General features: G+C 35.7%; 1 long non-coding RNA gene and 1 pseudogene across 1 annotated transcript; both read right to left on the bottom strand.

Annotated features, from left to right (window-relative positions):
• Nucleotides 1-1668: 1668 nt before the first annotated feature.
• LOC140639357 (uncharacterized) lies at nucleotides 1669-21389 on the bottom strand. The gene is made up of 3 exons (XR_012036097.1): nucleotides 21312-21389; nucleotides 5034-5186; nucleotides 1669-2790 (listed from the first exon to the last, which is right to left on the bottom strand). It is a non-coding gene; the product is annotated as an uncharacterized lncRNA (long non-coding RNA).
• On the bottom strand, nucleotides 5847-6522 carry LOC140639356 (nascent polypeptide-associated complex subunit alpha pseudogene; annotated as a pseudogene).
• Nucleotides 21390-21651: the final 262 nt, after the last annotated feature.

Here is a 21651-nt window from a genome sequence, read left to right as displayed (position 1 = left end):
TCAGAGGGAGAAACTGATATATTTTTTAAAAATCAAGTAATTTTTTCAAACAGTCTGGCTCATTTTAAAATTCAGTGTATATCATCTTCTTAAGAAATTTCATAATTTGTATCTTTATTGAAAGTTCTAGGTTAAATCTTAGAAAGGAAACACTTCAATATTCTTTTTGTGCTTTGAACTGAAGTTAGGTATTTTTAGCCTAAAATAAAGTTTTAGAAATAATTTTTTTTTTAGAAATAAATTTTAAGAAATACATGTGACTTGCTTTTTGAAAAGCTTTTGTCAACATCTGACTTTTGAATACAGGTATGTATAAAGCCAAAGGCTTTATCGGTAATATGTCAAAGCCACATGTTGGCCCACAGGTCATTTAGTCCTACACTTACTTTTATCCTGGGCATGTCATTTAACTGCTTTAGTAATGAATTGTTTCATTTTAAAATGTGAATAGTAACATTCACTTCTAGCAATTCCAACAAGACCAATGAACATAAATGAGATATTGGTTAAAGTAATCAATAATTTATTTATTTAAGATGTACTTATTTTATTTTATTTTTAAAAAAGATTTTATATATTTATTTATTCACAAGAGACACAGAGAAAGGGAGGCAGGGACACAGGCAGAGGGAGAAGCAGGCTCTGTGTAGGGAGCCTGACGAGGGACTCAAACCCGGGACTCCAGGATTACGCGCTGAGCCAAAGGCAGACACTTAACCACTGAGTCACCCAGGCATCCCTGTTTTATTTTATTTTAAAGAGAGAAAAAGAAAGAGAGAGTGCAGGGGGAGGAGCAGAAGAAGAGGGAGAGAATCCTCAATCAGACTCCCCACTGAGTGCAAAACCTGATGCAGGGCTCTGATCCCTGGTCCCTGAGAGCATGACCTGAGCTGAAACTGAGAGTTGGATACTTAACTGACTGAGCCACCCAGGTGCCCCAATCACCAATAATTTGTGAAAGAATGGTTCAAACTAAGTCAATGTATTAATTATCTTTTATCTATCACATTGAGAAATGTGTGCGAACCTAGAAGTTCTTGAAAAAGGATCTCTTCACAACATCTAGAATTCCCTTGCCACACACGTCAAAGTGGAATAAGGTAAAGATAGAACTAGAATCTTTCCTAGGTTTTTCGATAATTACCCTACACAGGGAAATAGTATTGTCACAAGGTTTTCTGCCTAAATTTCAAAACACCACATGGCTTATTAAAAACGAGATGTTAATTTTATTAGATAAAATATAAAACTGATTTTTTTTATTGAATCTGTTACAGTTTGGACATTTTAGGAGAAACAAAGCAAAACAAGTAGGGGAAAAGGCAGTTGCATTTTTGGAGACTGTCACAAGAGGGCATTTATGGATTAACTCAGTACATTTTTCTATATTGGAAAACACTGAAAGCATTTCCAATTCCCAAAAGCAAACTAAGAATCATTAATTAGTAAAAATTTAAAGGGAGAAAAAGAAAGTCTCTAAAGTTTTTATTTTATATTAATTCTGCTCTAGGAAGTTTGTTCTCTTTCAGGTGTTTCTGTCAGATGAAATGTAGTATATACTTTCAAGTGTTTGATGTGAGTGACTCATTTCTCCAAAATACTGAGATCTGAAAAATGTTTTATTAGCTTAAAAAAATCACACATATTTTGTTTCTAGCATTTGTTTGTATACTATTATGAGACAAATATGTAAAATAAATGTTATTACTACAACTGATAAAAGGTAATTACATTTTTAAAACATGATTTTATCTTTTGTGCTGAAAAACAAGCTAATTAATATTCCTAAGTATTTTGAAAACAGGTGCCATTTAGACAATACAAGCATAAATGCCTTAATAAAATAATGAAAAGCTTAGTTTCATTAGGAAATAGGTAGAGTAAATTGCTAGAAAGAGAGTGTGCTAGAGCCCACTTAAGGGGAAAAAATAAACTGAATCATATGTTAAGATATTTTTACTCATAATACCTTGAGTTCTTTAAGAGCAAGGCCTTTGTCATATTCATCTTTATAATCCCAGCCCGGCACGGTGCTGAGAATACAGTAGGTACTCAATGAATATAACTAAATGAATACATGAAAGCATCCCTGTAATTGAGGATAAATTTAGAAGTGGCAGAGCAAGGGAGAATTTTCAGTGATTATTAATTAAATTAATGACTTTCTTGTTGCATTAATTGATGTCAAACCTTCACATACAAAGGGAAAACTTCATTCAATCACCTGGGGTTTCCAAATAACTGCAGAGTTGGTGCCATATAAACAAAACATCAGGAGAGCTAATGTGATGATAAGTATATATTCAATTGGCAAGAACAAAGGAGTTGCAGATATTGGAGCAACAATGTATGTAATATGATCTAGGAATGCTAGAGCTATAAATCTCTTCATGATCATCTAGTCTAACCCACTAACATCCAATCTATATCATGGAGGATTCAACCTTTGTCCAATTGATCCAATATTTTGTGGTATTTGCTTTTTATTCGTCAAAGATCTGTAATGATACTCTAAGAGTATTTAATAAGAATTATATAATCCTTGCTATGGTATGATTTTATATAATTTCAAGAAAAACTAAAGAAATGTGCCATTTTAGGGGTACCTGGGTGGTGCAGGAGGTTGTACCATCAACTCTTGGTTTTGGCTCAGGTCCCAATCTCAGTGTTTTGAGATTAAGTCCCCTGCTGGGCTCCATTTTCAGTGGGGAGTCTGGTTGAGATTCTCTCCCCCTCTCCTTCTGATCCTCCTGCTCTCACGCGCTCTCTTTCTCAAATAAATACATACATCTTAAAAAAACAGAAAGAAATGTGGCATTTTAGATAACCTGTAGTCTTATTACAAATAAACATACAATTTCCTTTAGGCATTTTATCATAATTAGAACAAATTTCAGATTTGTTTTCTTATTTCTGCCAGAGCACAAGATTTCAGAAGCCATTTTCATTGCTCCATACTCAGGGAGGATAGTGAGACATGAGAAACAGTCTATTTATTTGAATGAAATAGTTCTGAATTTAGAACTCAACTCTAATACTGAGTAGGAATTGTTTTTTTCTATATCTGTTTTTCATCTCTAATATTGGGATAATATTGCCTACCTTAGTGGATTATAGGTTTTTACTGTTGTAGGTATTATATTTTCATATTGTAGGTAGTGTATTTTAATATATGTAAATTGCCTGATACGTAGAAGATAGTCCATGTAATATCAGACTTTATAATTAGAGAACCATAGATTTGAGGAATTTGAGATATTGGCAGAAATGATCACACAATTTTCATGTACTTCTTCATATTTCTCAGACACGTTGGTGCTTAGTTTGGACCATGAGAGTAGTTCTGATCAACTGGCTTTCGTGGGAATAATGTATGTCACTTTTCGGCTGAGATCGGTAAATGCTATACATCCCCTTCATCAATATCTTCCCCTACCAGAGTACCCCATGAAACCTGGTCCTGAGATGGTGAGGTCTCAATATCCCAAGGTCTCCATCATTTGTATTATTGAGTGACTAAATGGAGCAGATTCCTTGCAGGCCAGTGTGGACATGTGTAGGATCTAACATTTGTTATGTTAGGCCACCATTTAGGAACTACATTATCACTGCAGCATAATTAATAATCTGATCCAACCCAAACACTTCATTTTATTAACAAGGAAACTAAAATCCAAAGAGTCAGTTTGTGTAACAGCCAAAACTAGAATGCAAATATTAAATGAATATAGAGGTATTGGATCATTTTCAAGTGTTTTATGAGTCACAGAATACTTCTTCAGTTCCTCAATATAAATATACCTAATATATGTTCCCAAATTCCTACAGTGAAACTGACATCTCAAGTTACTTTTTTAAATCATTTTTCCCCTTCCTTCCATCTATATGTTCAATATAAAGTTCCCCAATCAGGCTGGATAGTCTTCTGGAAAAGACCTTCTTGTTTATCTATTCTTGCCTTCATTTAAATTCAAATAACATTATGTTTGTGTTTTAAACTATGGGCCAGATATCAAATCCTATTCATTAAGAACATATTTGAAACCAGAAGTCCTTTTCTTGAAACTTTTCTCTGACTAGCAGTTGGTTAACCTTAAAAAAAAAAAAGAAGTGAATTTAAAGTACTTTAAGTTCTAAATTGAATTAATCAGGTACTGTATTCTATAAAGGACATTTTTTTATGCCACTTGCTTGCCCTTAATAAAACTTTATATTGTGCTGAAATTTCTGGTTATAATTTGAATTTGTTTTTCCAATGTTTGGCTACTTCTTGAAAGTATTGACTTATTTTTGTAATTGATGATAAGTGAGATTAATTTAAATCTATATTTGACACATTCATTTACTTAATCCTCAAAACTTTTTATTCTTATGCCTAATAATATGAAGATTAAAAGCAGTCTTCTGAGTATTTTATGGAAGTGGGAATGATTGCTAAGAATGAAAGTGTAGACAGAGAAAATGACTTTTCAGGATACATATATTGAAGAACAAAAAAGAGGGGTGCCCGGTGGCTCAGTCTGTTAAGTGGCCAATTCTTGATTTTAGCTCAGGTTATGATCTCAGGGTCCTAGGATCGACCCCCCACACTGAGCTCTGTTCTCAGCAGGGAGTTAGCTTGAAGATTCTCTCTCTCTCTTTTTCTCTCCCTCTCTAAAATAAACAAATAAATCTTTAAAAAAGGAACAAAGAAGAGGGAAGAGGAATCCATGAAAAAGAAAGATTAGGCACAGTCATGTAAATAGACGTATAGGCAATAAAATAAATGTTTAAGAATCATATGATAGAGTTAAAGAAAGAGATAGTAGGCATCACCTGGCTCTGAGATATAAGGATTCTAACTGAAGAAAGTCATCTGGCTTTGATATTAAAAGATATCTTTGTTGGTTTTTGAACATATTGATTCTTAAACTTCCCTTTCTCTTTGTAACATAAAATATATACCCACTCCCATCAGCAGCAATGCATTGTCAGGGCTGAAAAATATCAAAAGCAGTATCTTGAATCAGAATATCATAGTAGGACGTGGGTACCTTTAGATATTTCAAGTTATGCAGATCCAGTGCCTGAAGAAGTCAAGTAACTCCTCCACCGAAATGAGAACCGCTATTCCAAAGTAGTTTTCTCAAACTCCCTTCTGGGCAGTCCTGGAATTCATAGATATAGCCTTGAGGTCTCTGAGTTGACTATGAAAGAAATTTAAATTCTGTGATTTCATTTTAGTTGAAAATCTAAAAAATATTATAAACGTAAATCCCATTATTGAATATGCACTTGCTACATTGCCAGTGCTTGTATTTGCCTCTAAATGTAGATGTTTTTAGGAAATGAAGGACAAATGCCTCTCCATTAGTATATGCTGTACTGATGATGGTTTCACAGTCCTAACGGAGAAGTGTCGGGGAGAGTTATGGTATGACATGAACTTGAAACTTACTATATAGGGACCTGAGCTCAAAGGAAGCAGGGCTGTAATAGGACATCTCATATTCCCTTTATGAGCTGTATTGTGTGGATTCCATCTGTGTCCACATCAATCATTAACAGTAATACTAAATCTATATACCTTAATGAAGAAAACTTCTGTTTCTTCTTGTGGCACTAATTGGATTACATAGGCATTTAACATAGATTACAACAATATAGTGGAACTAAATTTATCTTTAAAAAAAGCAGATAAATTTAGAGAGTTCTTGGGACATCTAATTAAAATTGACATTTTTTTCCCAACAAGAAGCCATAACTTTATTATTGATAGAAACAGTACAAATTTCAAACCAAGCTGCAGTTATTCTTTTTGAAACACCAAAAAAAAAAAAAAAAAAAAAGTCCTCGCTTTCACATGGTTACATTGTTAATTCCATAATAGCACTTAGAATATCATTTCTTTTGTTCTTTAGGGCTCGGACTGCCTTTGCTCTTGACACATTTGCTTGTGACATGACCAAGTCTATGTCCGTAACCTCTACACCCATTTCATCAACCCCTTCCTTTTCACTCTCCTCTTGTGCGGTTGGAGTCTGTGTGTTTTCTTGAATGTTTGAGACAGCTTCACCTTAAACTTTGAATTTGTCAGTAGCTGCTAGTTGTGCTTGCTGAGATAAGTCCTCAATCTTGGCTTCCCCCAAAACTGTAGGTATCTGAAGCTGGGCTCTTATAGATATCTGGTTTTGTGATGACAAACAGGATATTCTTAGATTTCTGGATAGTGACTCTTGTAACCCCTGTAACCTGTCAAAGACCCAGTTTGGACATAGCCTTCTATGCCTTCTTTTCACTCTGGCTCTTTTTTGCTTTACTGACTGGTTCTTCATCGATTTCAGCTGCTGCTGCCAGCTGGGCTTGTGTGGTTGCTTGTGTGGAATCCTGTTCCTCAAGCCCTGGTACTGATTCATCACTGTCAGATTCTGTTCCAGACCCTGTTTCAGCCTGGGGCTGTGGCAACTCCTGCTCTGTAGCAGGGACAGTTTCTGTGGCTTCACCAGGCATTTTGTGCAGGGAACGCAGAACCAAAATGGTGGCAGAAAGAGAGCTAAAATTGACATTTTAAGATTGCTCCTCAAAGAGTTTAGGTTTAAATATAAGGTCTGATTATCATGAACCAGAATTTATTATTATTCACATATTTTATAAAACTGGGTTATTTAACTAGGCCTAAATGTTATTGATACAAAAATAGAGAAGCAGATTACATATAGAAGTATATATTGTGCTACATATATTGGTCAGTAAATGCAACTAATTTTTTCTGAAATATATTATTTAACCTATTATATTTGGTTTTTTTAAAAAGATTTTATTTATTTATTCATGAGAAACACAGAGAGAATGAGAGGCAGAGACACAGGTAGAGGGAGAAGCAGGCTCCATACAAGGAGCCTGATGTGGGACTCGATCCTGGGACACCGGATCATGCCCTGAGCTAAAGGCAGACGCTCAATTGCTGAGCCACCCAGGGATCCCTAATCTATTATATTTGTACTATTAATTTATAATTTATTGGTTTTCCAGTTTACATGAACTTATACTTTCATGGTTACATCATTATAATTGATAACATTTATACAGAGTTTAAGTTAAATTTATATTTATGCATATTTAAGTAACAAATAATTTAACACTGTCAATAGGTTAAAAAAGAATTCTGTTTCAAAAAGTAAATATCTCAAATATAAGAAAAGCTGTTCTAAAGTTTATTTCATAAAGTAGTGTCGGTGAAAGCTAGATTCCTTTCATCTCAGGAAAGTCTAGGGTGAGAAACTAGTGGTTGTAGTGATATAAAACATCTATTAGAGAAATATGGTGGAAGAAAAAAAAGAAAAATAGGGCAGGTGCTAGAGAAATCAGCTGAGTTCGGCAGGCTGGGTCAAGATAGGAAGACCTAGGCATGATGCGAAGCCAGTGTGGTTAGAAAGCCATGGAAGGAGAGACCAGAGAAGGCAGATTATGGTAGAACAAGATCTGTTCTGACACTTGCCCTATGGAAACACACTGATAACACATGGCAACTTGCCACATGGCGTCAATCCATGAAGCAGCACTATATAAAAACCTGAGACACCGTCCCCACTGCCCGTCTCCATTTTCTGCCAGAGGTCTCTTATTGGTAGGGATCACCAACCTAGACTGGTGAGAAGAGTCACTGAGGGCAACTGTTAAAATTCCCTGATTCCATATCAACATTTTGATCAAAATCTTCATGAGGATGATAGAGTAGGCAGTTAGTTAGACACCAGCCGGAGGCAGGGTGGTGATAAATAAGTGATGCATCAGAAGCTGGAGGGCACAACATCCTGATTTTGTGGCTTTTAACATCCTGACCATATGGCTTTCAAGACCAGGGGCTGACAGACCAAGCACTACAGGTGCAGAACATGTGATCTCCTCTTCAACCTCTGCCCCCTAGAGTAGCCTGTAGCCTCATTATAATAAATTTACATTATGATTTTGACATGCCCCCCCTTCCCCCACCACGATGGCCGTGACAGTTTCAGCAAGTACTTTGCAGAGCCAAAAACTCTCCCTCCCAGCTGGTAGAAGGAGTCCTTCAGATGATTGGAAACATCCTCAGTCAGAGGCTTCCCTAGCTATGACCCATAGCTTATGCAAATAGAGAAAATCCTGGTGCAGTTGCCACCTCTGGGCCTACATACTCTTCCTTCTTGAGAGTGTATTGTCCTTAATCAACTGCTTTGTCTTTGTTACCCTCCCTCTGGTTTTCTTTACTTGTGGGGAATCCAAGAACTGAAACCTCCATTCACACAAGGCAGACTCTCCTACAAGACTAGTCTGGGAAGCTGTGTTTTTTAATAGATTTCCAAGGTGTTATGATCCTCTGCTACTTTTTGTGGCATGATTGGATATAATGTTTCTTAAAATGTGGCTCATGGACCAGCAAAACTTATTAATTCTCAGGCTTCAAGTCAGACCACTGAAAATCCCCAGAGGTGGACCCTATAAATTCCCGTTTTCGCAAGCTAGCTAGATGATTTTGAAGCACACTGACCTTTGAGAACCACTCAATTAATGGGAAGTCAGTTGAAACTGGATATCTTAAAATGGAGGCCCAGGCATGGATGTCTTTTAAAAGGTTTTCCTAGGTGGTATTAATATGTACTTCTTTCTTATCCCCACCTCCCCACCTAGATCATCCTCTTCTATTTACCATATACATGTTCTCATTATCAATGATTATTTGTTGACTGAATCAGTTATTTAATACATTAGTCCTAAATAGTATATTTCCTATAACAGATGTAAGGAATAATGTCTACATGCAGAACCCATGCTTATTTTTCTACATGTTCCTGCTCAAGTTTCATCTTTGTTATTCCCGGAAAGACTGGACTACAAGTTGGTGAGAATGATATTGTAGACAGGAGTAACTTTGAGTCTGCTGTGATTTATGTAAAAAGTCAAAATTTGGTTGTTTATTATTACCAACAAATTACTTGAGGCACACCTCACAATTAATCAAGGCACACCACAATTTTGAGCTATTTGAAGATTGAGAAGAACAAATTAATATATATGGAAACTGGTCAAGTTTTTGACTCCAGCTTAGAGCCCTTTAATCTGAGAGACAGAGAAGAGAGTGGGTTTTGGCCTGCCTTAGGTCTGCTTTCTTTGTCTAATCACAGTAGGCCCCAGAGAGGCTGAGGGTTTTCTTCATTACCCTAATTCCCATAGTCAGTTTCATTTAAAATTAGCCACTCCCCTCACTTCTTGCCATGTAGTAGGAGGGTTTGGAAAAAAGTCATGCAAAGGCAAGAACTCTCAGTGTTTTAGGTATATAAACTAGTTTAGCATAGAACTAGAATTAGTTGGTACAAAATATTTGTCTACTGGGTCTTACATTAGCTATTGTCAGGATTATCAGATCTGAGATACTCATTTTACAGGAAAAGAAACTGAGGTCAAGAAAGTTTGTCCCCGCCCTTCCTCTCTACTGTGCCACTCTCTTCTAGACTTGAGTTAGCTCAGAGAAAGTGTGGGTGAAGTTGTGTGGGCTGATCTCATTTCTCTTTGTGAGTCATCTCCTGGAACTATAACTCATTCTCCAGAGCCTTGGAACGCTGAACTCTTGACTTTTTATTAGAAGACAAGAGGAACACTTACCACTGAGAAAAAGAAAAATCCTGAATTGAGTGAAACAAAACAAGACCAAAAAAAAAAAAAAGGAAAGTATTGGGATCATTGGATAAATAATAGGAAGAGAATAAAAGCAGAGAGAGAAATGAACATAATTCCGGGTCGCTTGATAAAAGGATGTTATTTTTAGGTAATACATCAAGCGTTACTTCCAATTTATATAGAACAGTTTATAAGAGAAGCTATTATATCATACACTGTCATAAGCTTCTCAGAGAGGCCTTGAGAAATGAGTGTAGGCATTGGCAGGTTGATGGGAATAGAAGTCCAAAGAAAGGGAAGTTAATTTATTCATCCATTTACCAATTCCCTTATTCCTTTTTCATTTATTTACTCACACATTAATTCACTGAACAAATATTTAAAGAGAGCCTGTGCAGACACAATCTCTGCTTTCTTGGAGCTTTTGTAGAGTAATAATACTGAGAGACATGCTATAGTACAGGTTATGTTGAAAACTTTAAGAACTGTAGTTTACTGTAGCTACAGGAAAGGATTCACAAGGCAACATTGGGCAATGAAGCTGGAGACAGGGAGAAACACAGTCAGAGACATGGAGACAAAGAGAGCATTTCAGAAAGATTATTCAAGCTATGATGTAGAGGAACTGGAGGTAGCAAATTTGCAGGCATGGCATCCACTTAAATAGCTCTTTTATAGTCAAAATCAGAAGGAGAAAGACTACTGTAATAAAATCAGACTAAATGGGGTGGTTGATGCAAATGTAAAGGGAGATAAGTAATGTAACTTGGAATCTTTTTTGCCATTTTGTTCTAGATGTGACTCTTACATTCAGAAAAATCTCTCTTTTTTTAAAAAAAGTAGGCTCCACACTCAGTGTGGAGCCCAATGAGGGACTTAAACTCATGACCCTGGGATTAAGACCTGAGTTGAAATCAAGAATTGGATGCTAGGGATGCCTGGATGGCTCAGTGGTTGAGCATCTGCCTTTGGCTCAGGGCATGATCCCGGAGTTCTGAGATCGAGTTCCGCATCGGGCTCCCTGCATGGAGCCTGCTTCTCGTCTGCCTGTATCTCTGCCTCTCTCTCTCTCTCTCTCTCTCTCTCTCTGTGTGTCTCTTATGAATAAATAAATAAAATTAAAAAAAAAAAAGAGTTGGATGCTTAACCCCTGAGCCAACCAGGCACAGCTCCATTTTTTTTAAAGATTTTATTTATTTATTTATTAGAGAGATAGAGAGAGAGAGGCAGAGAGAGAAGCAGGCTCCATGCAGGGAGCCCGACGTGGGACTCGATCCTGGGTCTCCAGGATCACGCCCTGGGCTGAAGGTGTCGCTAAACCTCTGAGCCACCCGGGCTGCCCTCCATTTTGTTTCTTAAATTAATTCATCAACATTTGTTTTCATATATGAGAATTTAATCAACTAATATTATTCTGGATAATTGAAATTTTCATTCCTTTCATCTTATGTTCTCGTGATCTGTTTTGTTACAACTGTATGATGATTCTTTGCTACCCTTTCAGTATCACTTTCTACTTTCCTCTTGTCCCATTCTGCTTTTGCCCAATTGATAGCAATGGCTTCTGAATTCTTCGTTGTGCTGTGCAATCTATTTTTCTAGTAGTTACCTTTATTTTTTTAAAAAGATTTCATTTATTTATTTGAGAGAGAGAGAGAGAGAGTAGGAGCACAGAAGGAAAAGGAGAAGCAGACTCTCTGCAGAGCAGAGAACCTAAGATGGGGCTCCATCCCAGGATCCTGAGATCATGACCTGAGCCAAAGATGCTTAACCGACTGAGCCACTCAAGTGCCCTCTCCTTTTTTTTTTTTTTTAAGATTTGCCTTCATTATTTTTAACAAATACATTTTAGCCCTTGTTATCTATCTATGTATCTATCTATCTAACTTATCTGTGTGTGGATAGAATTAAACTAAATGAAGGATATAATAACATTAATGTTCATCTTACAAACAATCCAGCAGTAGAATATTCATAATGCCTTAGAAATAGGGAGTTGATAAATACCCATAATCATAGTGGAAAATTTTAGTATATTATCTTAGTATTTAACAGGTGAACTAGATGAAATATGATAAATATTATAAAAATGATAAAAATATTTGATTAACACAAATTAAAAAAATCTCAATTATACCCCCCAATACACACACACCCAGAGAAAAAGACAAAAAGAGAGAGAGAGCAAGGGAAGGAAGGCAGGATATGTGTTCTCTGTAGGATACAGATGTTTTATTTTCACAAAACATTTGTGAGAAGAAGAGAAACTTTCACTCAAAAGGTTACAAATGAAGTTAAATTATACTTCATAATGTACCTTTTACAGAATATTTGCTATACATAACTAAAACAAGAAACTAAGGATAGAAAGATACAAAATAATTAGGTATTTGAGAAAAAAGCTATCCCAAATAGCGCAGTTACTAAACGGCCCATCATAATTAAAATAAATGATTTGCAGTTGAATAAAATAGACATGAATATATCAAAACTCAAGACCATGATGCAGGCTGTGTTTAAGATCTGGGCCTAAAAAAAAAAAAAAAAAAAAAAATCTGGGCCTTGTGTGGTTTATTATTAAATAAACATTGAAAATAATAGAAACAGATGAAAAGAACAAAATAAAAGGCACATCAGTGTAGATAAAGACAAATCAATTCTAGAGACCCGCTCTTCATCATTGCACCCAAGGTTAGCAATAGTGTGTGGTTCACTTATAAATTTACCGGAAGGGTTAAGTGTTTTTACCACAATAAAGAAAAATGACTGAACAGTAAAATAGGAAAAAAAAGTAGAAATGATGAGTAAAACCAAAAGTTTTCACCTGAAACTCTTGACTAAAATGTATAAATCCCTGACATGAATGAGAGAGAACAAGAAAATTTACAATATTTTATATTTAAAACTTATATTATTATTATAAATATATTACCAGTATTATACAAAAATATTTATAAATACATGGCAATAAATTAGAGCAGAAAACTAACTGGAGGGCAACCCGGGTGGCTCAGCGGTTTAGCGCCGCCTTCAGCCCAGGGCGTGATCCTGGAGACCCGGGATCGAGTCCCATGTCTGGCTCCCTGCACGGAGCCTGCTTCTCCCTCTACCTGTGTCTCTGCCTCTCTCTCTCTCTCTCTCTCTCTCTCTCTGTCTCTCTGATAAATAAATAAAATCTTAAAAAGAGAAGACTAACTGGAAGAAATTTAATTTTTTTAACTTATGATAGTCACAGAGAGAGAGAAAGGCAGAGACAGAAGCAGGCTCCATGCACCGGGAGCCCGACGTGGGATTTGATCTCGGGTCTCCAGGATCGCGCCCTGGGGCAAAGACAGGCGCTAAACCACTGCGCCACCAAGGGATCTCTAACTGGAAGAAATTTAAAATGTAGTCAATGTTCAGCCAGTAGGTAAAGCTGTGGGTCAAAATAATTTTATATGTACGTTATATTTAACTTCCAAGGAACCGGTACATCTCTGTTGTTTAAACTATCTCTGAGAATAGAAAAAGATAAAGATCTTCCCAATTCATTTTTGAAAAAGATACCACTAATAGTAAAATGTCATACATTTACTTTCATACGAATCTTTATAGACTAATCCCATTTGCTCGTGTAGAATTAATAATGTAAGCTATACAATTGTATTCTGTACTATATTACAAATTCTTTATTTTATTAGTAATACATAATGACAAAATAAGGTTGATTCCAGGGATACCTAGGTGGCTCAGTCAGTTAGTTGTCTGCCTTTGGCTCAGGTCATGGTCCTGGGTTCCTGGGATGTTTTCCCACATTAGGCTTCTTGCTCAGTGGGGAGTCTGCTTCTCCCTCTCCCTCTGTCTCTTTCCCCACTCATACTCTCTCTCTGGCTGGCTCTAGCTGTCTCTAAGATAAATAAATAAAACCTTAAAAACATAAGGTTGATGCCAGGACTCCAAGGATTGCTAAATTCTAGGAAATAAATCAACATAGGAGAGGAATAATTTATAGTCGTTAATGAGTGTGGGCTCTGCATCTAAACTGCTAGGTGTAAATCCTGCTTATTTCACTCAAATCTGTTTGATATCTTTATGTATCAGCTTCCTGATTTTGAAGTTGGGGATAATGATATGACTTAACTCAGTAGATTCATCAATATAAAATGTTTGATTATGCCTGGCACATAGTGAGAACTTCATAAGCATTAGCTGGTAGTAGTAGTAGTAGTAGTAGTAAAATGATGGCAAAAAAAAAAAAACCCTTCATAGAATTATATAAAATGATCACTGAAACTATGTGACAAAATTCAGTCATTTCTGATAAATTCCTTATAGGCAAAATGGGAATCATAGGTATACCCTAAATGTTATAAAATATTTATCAGATACACCAAACTTCTGAAATCAGATTAAATGGTAAAATATGGAATACTTTTGTTTTTAAGTCTTTATCAAGATATTCACTATTATTTACCATTCCTGGGGTTTCAGCTAATGGAATAACATTAGCTGCCCTCAAAAAGTGAAATAATTTATCAAGAGAAAATGAAGCATACTAATTTTTTAGTTGATATAAAAGATGGAATATAGTTATAATGTGTGATAGACTCTACAAAAGACAGTTTTTAAAGTTGAAGGATATAAAATACAGAAAATAGCTTTCTTATTCATAGCAATGAAAACTAGTTAGAAAATAAAATGCAAGCAAAGATTCTAATCATCTTTGCATCAAAAGCTATAAAATGTATAGGAATAAATTTTGTAGGAATGATATATATTTCAATGTATACATCTACATAATATGTATGTGTGTGACTTGAAAACTTTACTGAAAGACATATAGTTTGGTCTAAATAAATGTACAGGTATGTAGGATTTCAAATTGATAGGGAGGGATCCCTGGGTGGCGCAGCGGTTTGGCGCCTGCCTTTGGCCCAGGGCGCGATCCTGGAGACCCGGGATCGAATCCCACATCAGGCTCCCGGTGCATGGAGCCTGCTTCTCCCTCTGCCTATGTCTCTGCCTCTCTCTCTCTGTCTCTCTGTGACTATCATAAATAAATAAAAATTAAAAAAAATTCAAATTGATAGGGAAAGTAAGGCTTTTTCAATAAATATCTGGGGAAGAATTAGCAACCATTTGGAAGAAAATGAATGTAGATCCCTGCCTCACTGCATATTTAAATAAAAATTCATGATGGATTAAATGTGTAAATATACTTGTGTATAGTATTTGGAATAAATATAACATTTTTCAGAGGATTGAAGGGAGATTTAAATGTTTTTCAAGATGGAGTTTTGTGGGATCCCTGGGTTGCCCAGCGGTTTAGCGCCTGCCTTTGGCCCAGGTCGTGATCCTGGAGACCCGGGATCGAATCCCACGTCGGGCTCCCGGTGCATGGAGCCTGCTTCTCCCTCTGCCTGTGTCTCTGCCTTTCTCTCTCTCTCTGTGTGACTATCATAAATAAATAAAAATTTAAAAAAAGATGGAGTTTTGCAAATTTATAGGAAGGAAGAGAAAAAAAAGAAACGTTGGAATATAGGCATGTAAGAGAGTAGGGAAAGCGGGAAGTCCCTGAGGAGATAAAAGGGAAAGTGACACAATGCTCTAGTGGAGATGGTCACACCAAAGAAACCAGAGCTCCTCATCTGCAGATGGAGTGCTGAGCTACTGCATCTGTACTTATGTTTCAGATTGTCAAGAAGACAATAAAAGAGCTGAGTATGTAGTTTTCTTTATGGGAACTAGAGATTGTGGATGAAAAATTAGTGGGGAGAATTTTTCCTAAAAGCCACTTGAGAAATGCCCTTTATCTGCAGGAGAAGTGAGAGAAATCTGAAAATTTGGACCATCAACACAGGGACACCTGGCTTTCAATGGCCTAAGGCTAACAACACGTGCTGCTGAAGATGCATGTGTTTCCAGAAAGTGGCTAACTCAGTGTAATTATAATGTCTCTGCTCCTCTCCTGATGAACTTTCTTGAGATTTTTCTGGTCATTTTTGAACCATATTCTTTTTTTTTTTTTTTTAAAGATTTTATTTATTTAATCATGAGAAACACAGAGTGAGGCAGACATAGGCTGAGGGAGAATCAGACTCCCTGTGTGGAGCCCCAGGGGGGACTAGATCCCTGGACCCCAGGATCACGACCTGAGCCAAAGATGCTCAATCACTGAGCCACCCAGGTGGCCCGAAATATATTCTTATTTCTCTGCTGTAGTCCCAGTATTTATGGACTGAGGAAAACTTGCCAGGCCAGAAGTTACTTTGGAAGAGAATGATTCTTGTTCTCCAAATATTTTAGGAGCCTCCTGTGGAGATGGGAACATAGGGGCAGAACTACCTTAGCACTAATGAGGTTAGATAATACTTGTAACAAACTATTAATTTGAAATTTGCTTTCTATAATTTATAGCACAAATTCTTTTTCTTCTTTTCTTCACAAAAAGATGGCCAGCTGACTTCTTTTGGGACAAAATAGCTGGAAGAAAAATAGGAGCTGTTAAGCTAAAACCTGCTATGCTAAGTTGTAAACTACAGCAAATTTTCATGGTTGAGTGGAAAAAAGTCCTGAAAGACCAGGCTTATAATGGAAGTGCTGACAAAACCAGCTCTAGCAGCACAAACGCAGGACTATTACCAAGCCCTTAGGGTGGACTAGTTGATATCATTTGCACTTTAAGCAGTTTAGGTGTTAAATTGCATGCAATTGCACAGTGTGATAAAACACCCTTCAAAGATATGAAATAATCCCTCTTTTTTCCTGCACTATTTTCTTACAGGAAGTCTTAACTCATAAATGGTAGTATTGGGTAATTTGTTTCTAGTAAAATGCAGTGTAATCCATTTAGTTACAATGCTTATCCCGTTCCAGTGGCAAAATGTAACAGGTGTAGGGTATTTTCAATAGAGAGTGAGCCTAATTTCACAGATATGAGTTTAGATTGAGATTTTCTTCTTATTATTCTTTTAGTGATTTTTAATGGCAGTTTAAAACCGTTTGACCAAGAGAAAACAAGAGAGTGGCCAGAAGTGCATTTTTTTTTTACTGTGAAAATTTTAATGTAACTGCTCCTCTATCATCTCTTCTAAGATTGAGAACACAATGAAAATAATCTGTTCCATTCTAGGATTTATCTGGTTTGCTTGCTCAATTTTGTTCACTAATGTCATTTTGTTTTAATTCAGTGAGCAATAGCTGTCATAGGATGATTAACCTGCAGCTGGGCTGGTGATACAGAGATAAAGTAAAAATCATTTTAAGTTTTTGGTAAAGGCTTCTTAAGAGTGATAGGCTTTGGAGGAGGATTTTCTCCATCACTTTGTGGAGACTGTCAATCTTGAATTGGTCAAATAAACACACATTATGCCAGGCACTAACTCTTAATAGAAATGCTGGTTAGAGGAGTTTAAAATGTATCTTAGAGCACATTTTGAAATAAAATCTTAGTATTATTTGATTATCCTTGTTAGAAAAGATTGAGAAATAATCCTTCGGAGAACTAAGAAAAGAGGAATTGTAAGAACCAATGAAAATGGTTGACCAGAAAGATGGAAATACACTTTTTCATAAGTGAGGTTACTTGTTAATCAATTGGATTAACTTTTTTGGGGGGTATAAGCGGGGAGATTTAAAAACTGTTTATTATAACATATCAACACAGGGAAGTCCAGATAATGCCTAATGGCTAACAAAGGCTTTATACCTCTCCTATATACAAAGCTCTTCTGATGAAATAAAGCTGAGAGTTGTACCTGAATATAGCCATCCATCCATCCATCCATCCATTCATCCATCCATCCATCATTCTACGTATCCATAAAATATTTATTCTATGATTCTATTGTTATTCTATATTATTCTATTTTTCTAGCCATAGGTAGGAAGATCTGCTGTACTAAGGATGGAGCAATTAATAAAATTTGATCTTTATCCTCAAGGAATTTATGGAACAATGAGTAAGACATTCAATTATAGCAAATGCATTGATAGCACAACTAAAACACAAACTTGTAAAAGTAGGCTATATAACAGGCAAATGCTGTTTTTATGAATGGGTTCAAAGTGAATAAGATGTGATTGTTTACATGTATCACTTTCCAGATAGCAGTGTGAACTGCAGGAACTCAGAAATAACAACTCTCTCAACTCAGTGGGCTATCTTAAGGAACCACAGGGAATCAGAACAATTGCTACTGCTGATTGAACCACAAATGTATGGACATGGCAAAAGTGTTGCAACAAAATTTTTGAAATTTTAAAGACATATTTATGTATTGCTGAAGCTATTATAGTGAACTTAAGCCAAGAAACATGTCTGAAGGGGCAAGGTGGCTTTTTGGTTAAGTGTCTGACTCTTGATTTCGGCCCATGTGGTGATCTCAGGGTTGTGCAACTGAGTCCCACCTGGGGCTCTACATGCAGTTTGGAGTCTGCTTATCCCTCTCCCCCTGCTCCTCTGCTTGCTTCCCCACTCTCCCAAATACATAAAAATAAAATAAATATGTCTGGTGAATGTGGTAGTCTTTTAATTCATCTATGCAGCGAAATGGCCTCAGATGAAGTTACCCTGGCAGTTGCTTGTACATTTGGATTTTTTTCACTTACGCATAATTATGTTGGTTGACTGCTGAACATGGGATCTGTGCCTGTTTTCCTCGATGAGGCTGGGAATATTCTTCAGCTCAATAGTTGGACCCTCATGAAGTTTGGAATATCCTTCTGGTAACCACTCTTAAATGTATGCTTGTGTCCCTCCAGTTTCATTCTATTTATTTACACACACACACACACACACACACACACACACACACACACATAGGCATAGGTTTTTTTCTTTCAATGCAAACTGGATCATTGTCCTGTAATTTATTTCTAAACATAAAATTTCAGAAGGATCTAGGCCATCAATTGCTATATCAATGTATTTTGAAAGATACCTAATTGACCTCAAGTGATTTTGAGAGATATTGTAATTGACTTCAAGTGATTTTGTTTATAGCCCTTGACATTGATGCTTGAAAGCAACTGACAGGGAATCTCAAGAAAGCCATGATTTTAGTGTATGGGTGGGTTTGCCCAGAAGATAAAGTACTCAGCAGATGGGTAGAAGGTAGTATTTTAAGTATTTTTTCCAGTTGAGATCTTTCCTACCTCTTTAAATATTAGCTATATTTATGATTATTACTAGGTTTTTATAGCTTCAGACTTGTGGTAAATAAGGTTAACAACTTTTGAAATAGAAAATTTTTACAAGATATGTTTAGTCATGTTTCTCCTTTCATTTTGCCTGGTACTCTTTCAATCTGAATAATTGAGTCTTTAGAGAAATTCCTTTTTTTATTTGATTTTTCCTTCGGTTTCATTTTTCTATATATATATATATGTATATACATATATATATAATCTACACACATATGCATATATATATACACACATACATATATACATATATAATCCGTAGCTATAATATATATTATGCATCCTATCTTCTGGTGCTATCCGTCTTCCCCCTCATTATCTTTATCACTTCATTCTGTTGTAAGAATATATATAGCTGATATTTGGTTTTATTTACTACCTCTGCAGCAGTTTAAAATCAGTATATTTTTCCTTGAGTTTTAGAATTTCATCATTTCTGAAGTGAAGTGAATAATAACATATCCCTTATAGTCATATGTGAATTATATTAGAATATAAAATTAGTGCTTAGTAAATTCTGGTTATCAAATTGTGGTCAGAGAATGTATTCTATAAATGTTCTCTTTTGGAAATAACTGAGACTTATTTTGTTTCTTAGTGGATGACTAATTTTTCTGAGTCTTTAGAAAAAATATGTTTCTCAGTTAAGTGCAAATCTCTCTGTATATGTTTACCAAGAATATTTGTCAATCATTCCGTCAGTTCTGGTTATGTCACATTTTAAGCTATGTCATTCCACAGCCAGGGTTTGATCAAATTATTCTTATATTGTTGATTTTTTTTTTACTTTATATATCATAATGATACACTTATTGGTACATGAAAACTCCTTCCTATGTATCTTTGAATTTTTAATCTTACAAAACATCCACCCCCACTTTTCTTCATTTAATCATTTTAAGTTGAATTCTATTTATCTTTTATGACTATTCATGCTGGAAATCTTATGCTTTCCTCCCAGATCCATCCTCTACTCCTTAGTGTTCTGTGCCTCTAGATGCTGATTTGTATGGACCACACACATCAAGAGATGCCCTTTCCCCTTCACTTCTAGTTGGGTTAGGCTGGCAGTATCACTGGCCGGACAAGCAGGAAAGGAGCAGAATGAATTTGGGATACCTATTCCATGCTTTCTTCGTGTGAATTGCCATATAACTATAGGTTTTGAACAAAACTACAGCTGCTGTCAGCCTCTGGCTTCTTCTTTTTCTTCTTGAAAGACTTTATTTATTTATTCATGAAAGACACAGAGAAAGAGAGGCAGAGACATAGGCAGAGGGAGAAGTAGGTTCCATGTAGGAAGCCGACGTGGGACTCGATCTCGGGGCTCCAGGATTACACCCTAAGCCAAAGGCAGAAGCCAAACCGCTGAGCCGCCGGAGGATTCCCCAGCCTCTGGCTTCTGGTAAAAAGCTTTCTCCCTTTACCCACTGAGACCTAAGGGTGGTAATAATTTCCTGCTATAACTGGTGGTGGTTTTCATAAAACCTACCCGTCCTGATAGATGGTTTATTTTATTAAACTCTCTTCAAGTTATCCAAATTGAATGCGCTAAAAACTTTCTGCCAGGACACTTACTCATGTATTATTTTCAAGTTTGCTTTATTTTTATTTCTGAAATATTTTTACATTTCTGTTTATTTGCAATTCTTTTGTATCATTTTATTTTTAACTATGTCTCTAAAAATCAGCATTTATAGATTTTCCTTTTTTGTTTATTCAAACTGAATGTGTGGCCTTTTAAAGATGATTTTTAGTCCATTCATTTAATTATGAACTCTGATATATGTTATTTTAAACATCTTATTTCTCACTTTCTTTTCTTCCTGTTATTTGCATTTATTTAATTTTGACATCTGTGTAATGATCATGTTGACTTTCCTCATTTAAAAAAATCTCTTAGTGGCTTGGAAGTTTTACATCCTATTTCTTTTGTCCCTCATTTATAGAAAATATTTGACTATGTTTCATTATTTTCAGAAAGGATATTTATATCCTAATCTTCAAACAAAATTTGATTTTGGCATATTTTTATCCTTCATCACCTTAAGAGTCCAATTTTTTTTAAGAGTCCAATTTTTTTAAATTTGAAACTTCACTTCTAAATTTTAAAGTTTAATCTACAATGAATAGCAAAGGTGAGAAAAATGTGTAGTATATATGTAGCTTTGGATGTGCTACAAAAGATAGCCATTCTCCTTGATAAAAAGTTAAATGTAATTAATGCTGAACTTCATTGGTGATATTTATTATTTGATATTTTTCTGGGAAAAAAGATGTTGCAATTTTGGAATTATGTAGTCTTAGGTCCATTTTTTCTTAATGAATACTAGTACTTTAGAATTATTTTTCTAAAGGTTTTATTTAAATTCCATTTAGTTAACATGCAGTGTAATATTAGTTTCAGGTGTGCAATATAGTGATTCAACACTTCCATACAATACCAAGTGCCCTCCTTCATCCCCATCACCTATTTAACCCGTCTTTCTACCTACCTCCCCTCTGGTTACCATCAATGTGTTCTCTATAGTTAAGAGGCTGTTTCTTGGTTGCCACCCCCTCTGTTTTCTCCTACTCCTTCACTCATTTGTTTTGTTCCTTAAATTCTACATATGAATGACATCATAAAGGTATTTGCCTTTCTCTGACTGACTTATTTAGCATAATACTGTCTAGCTCTATCCATGTCATTCATTGCAAATGGCAAGATTTCATTCTTTTTGATGGCTGAGTAATATTCCATTAAAAAAGAAAAAAGGAAAAATGAGCACCTACTATGTGCCAAGTATTGTTCTGAGTATTTGAAGTACAGCAGTAAGCAAACAAAAAAGAGAA

Source organism: Canis lupus, chromosome 9, assembly GCF_048164855.1.
Source record: "Canis lupus baileyi chromosome 9, mCanLup2.hap1, whole genome shotgun sequence".
NCBI lineage: Eukaryota > Metazoa > Chordata > Mammalia > Carnivora > Canidae > Canis > Canis lupus.
The sequence above is the reverse complement of the archived record's forward strand: the minus strand, read 5'-3'. Positions and strand labels throughout refer to the sequence as shown.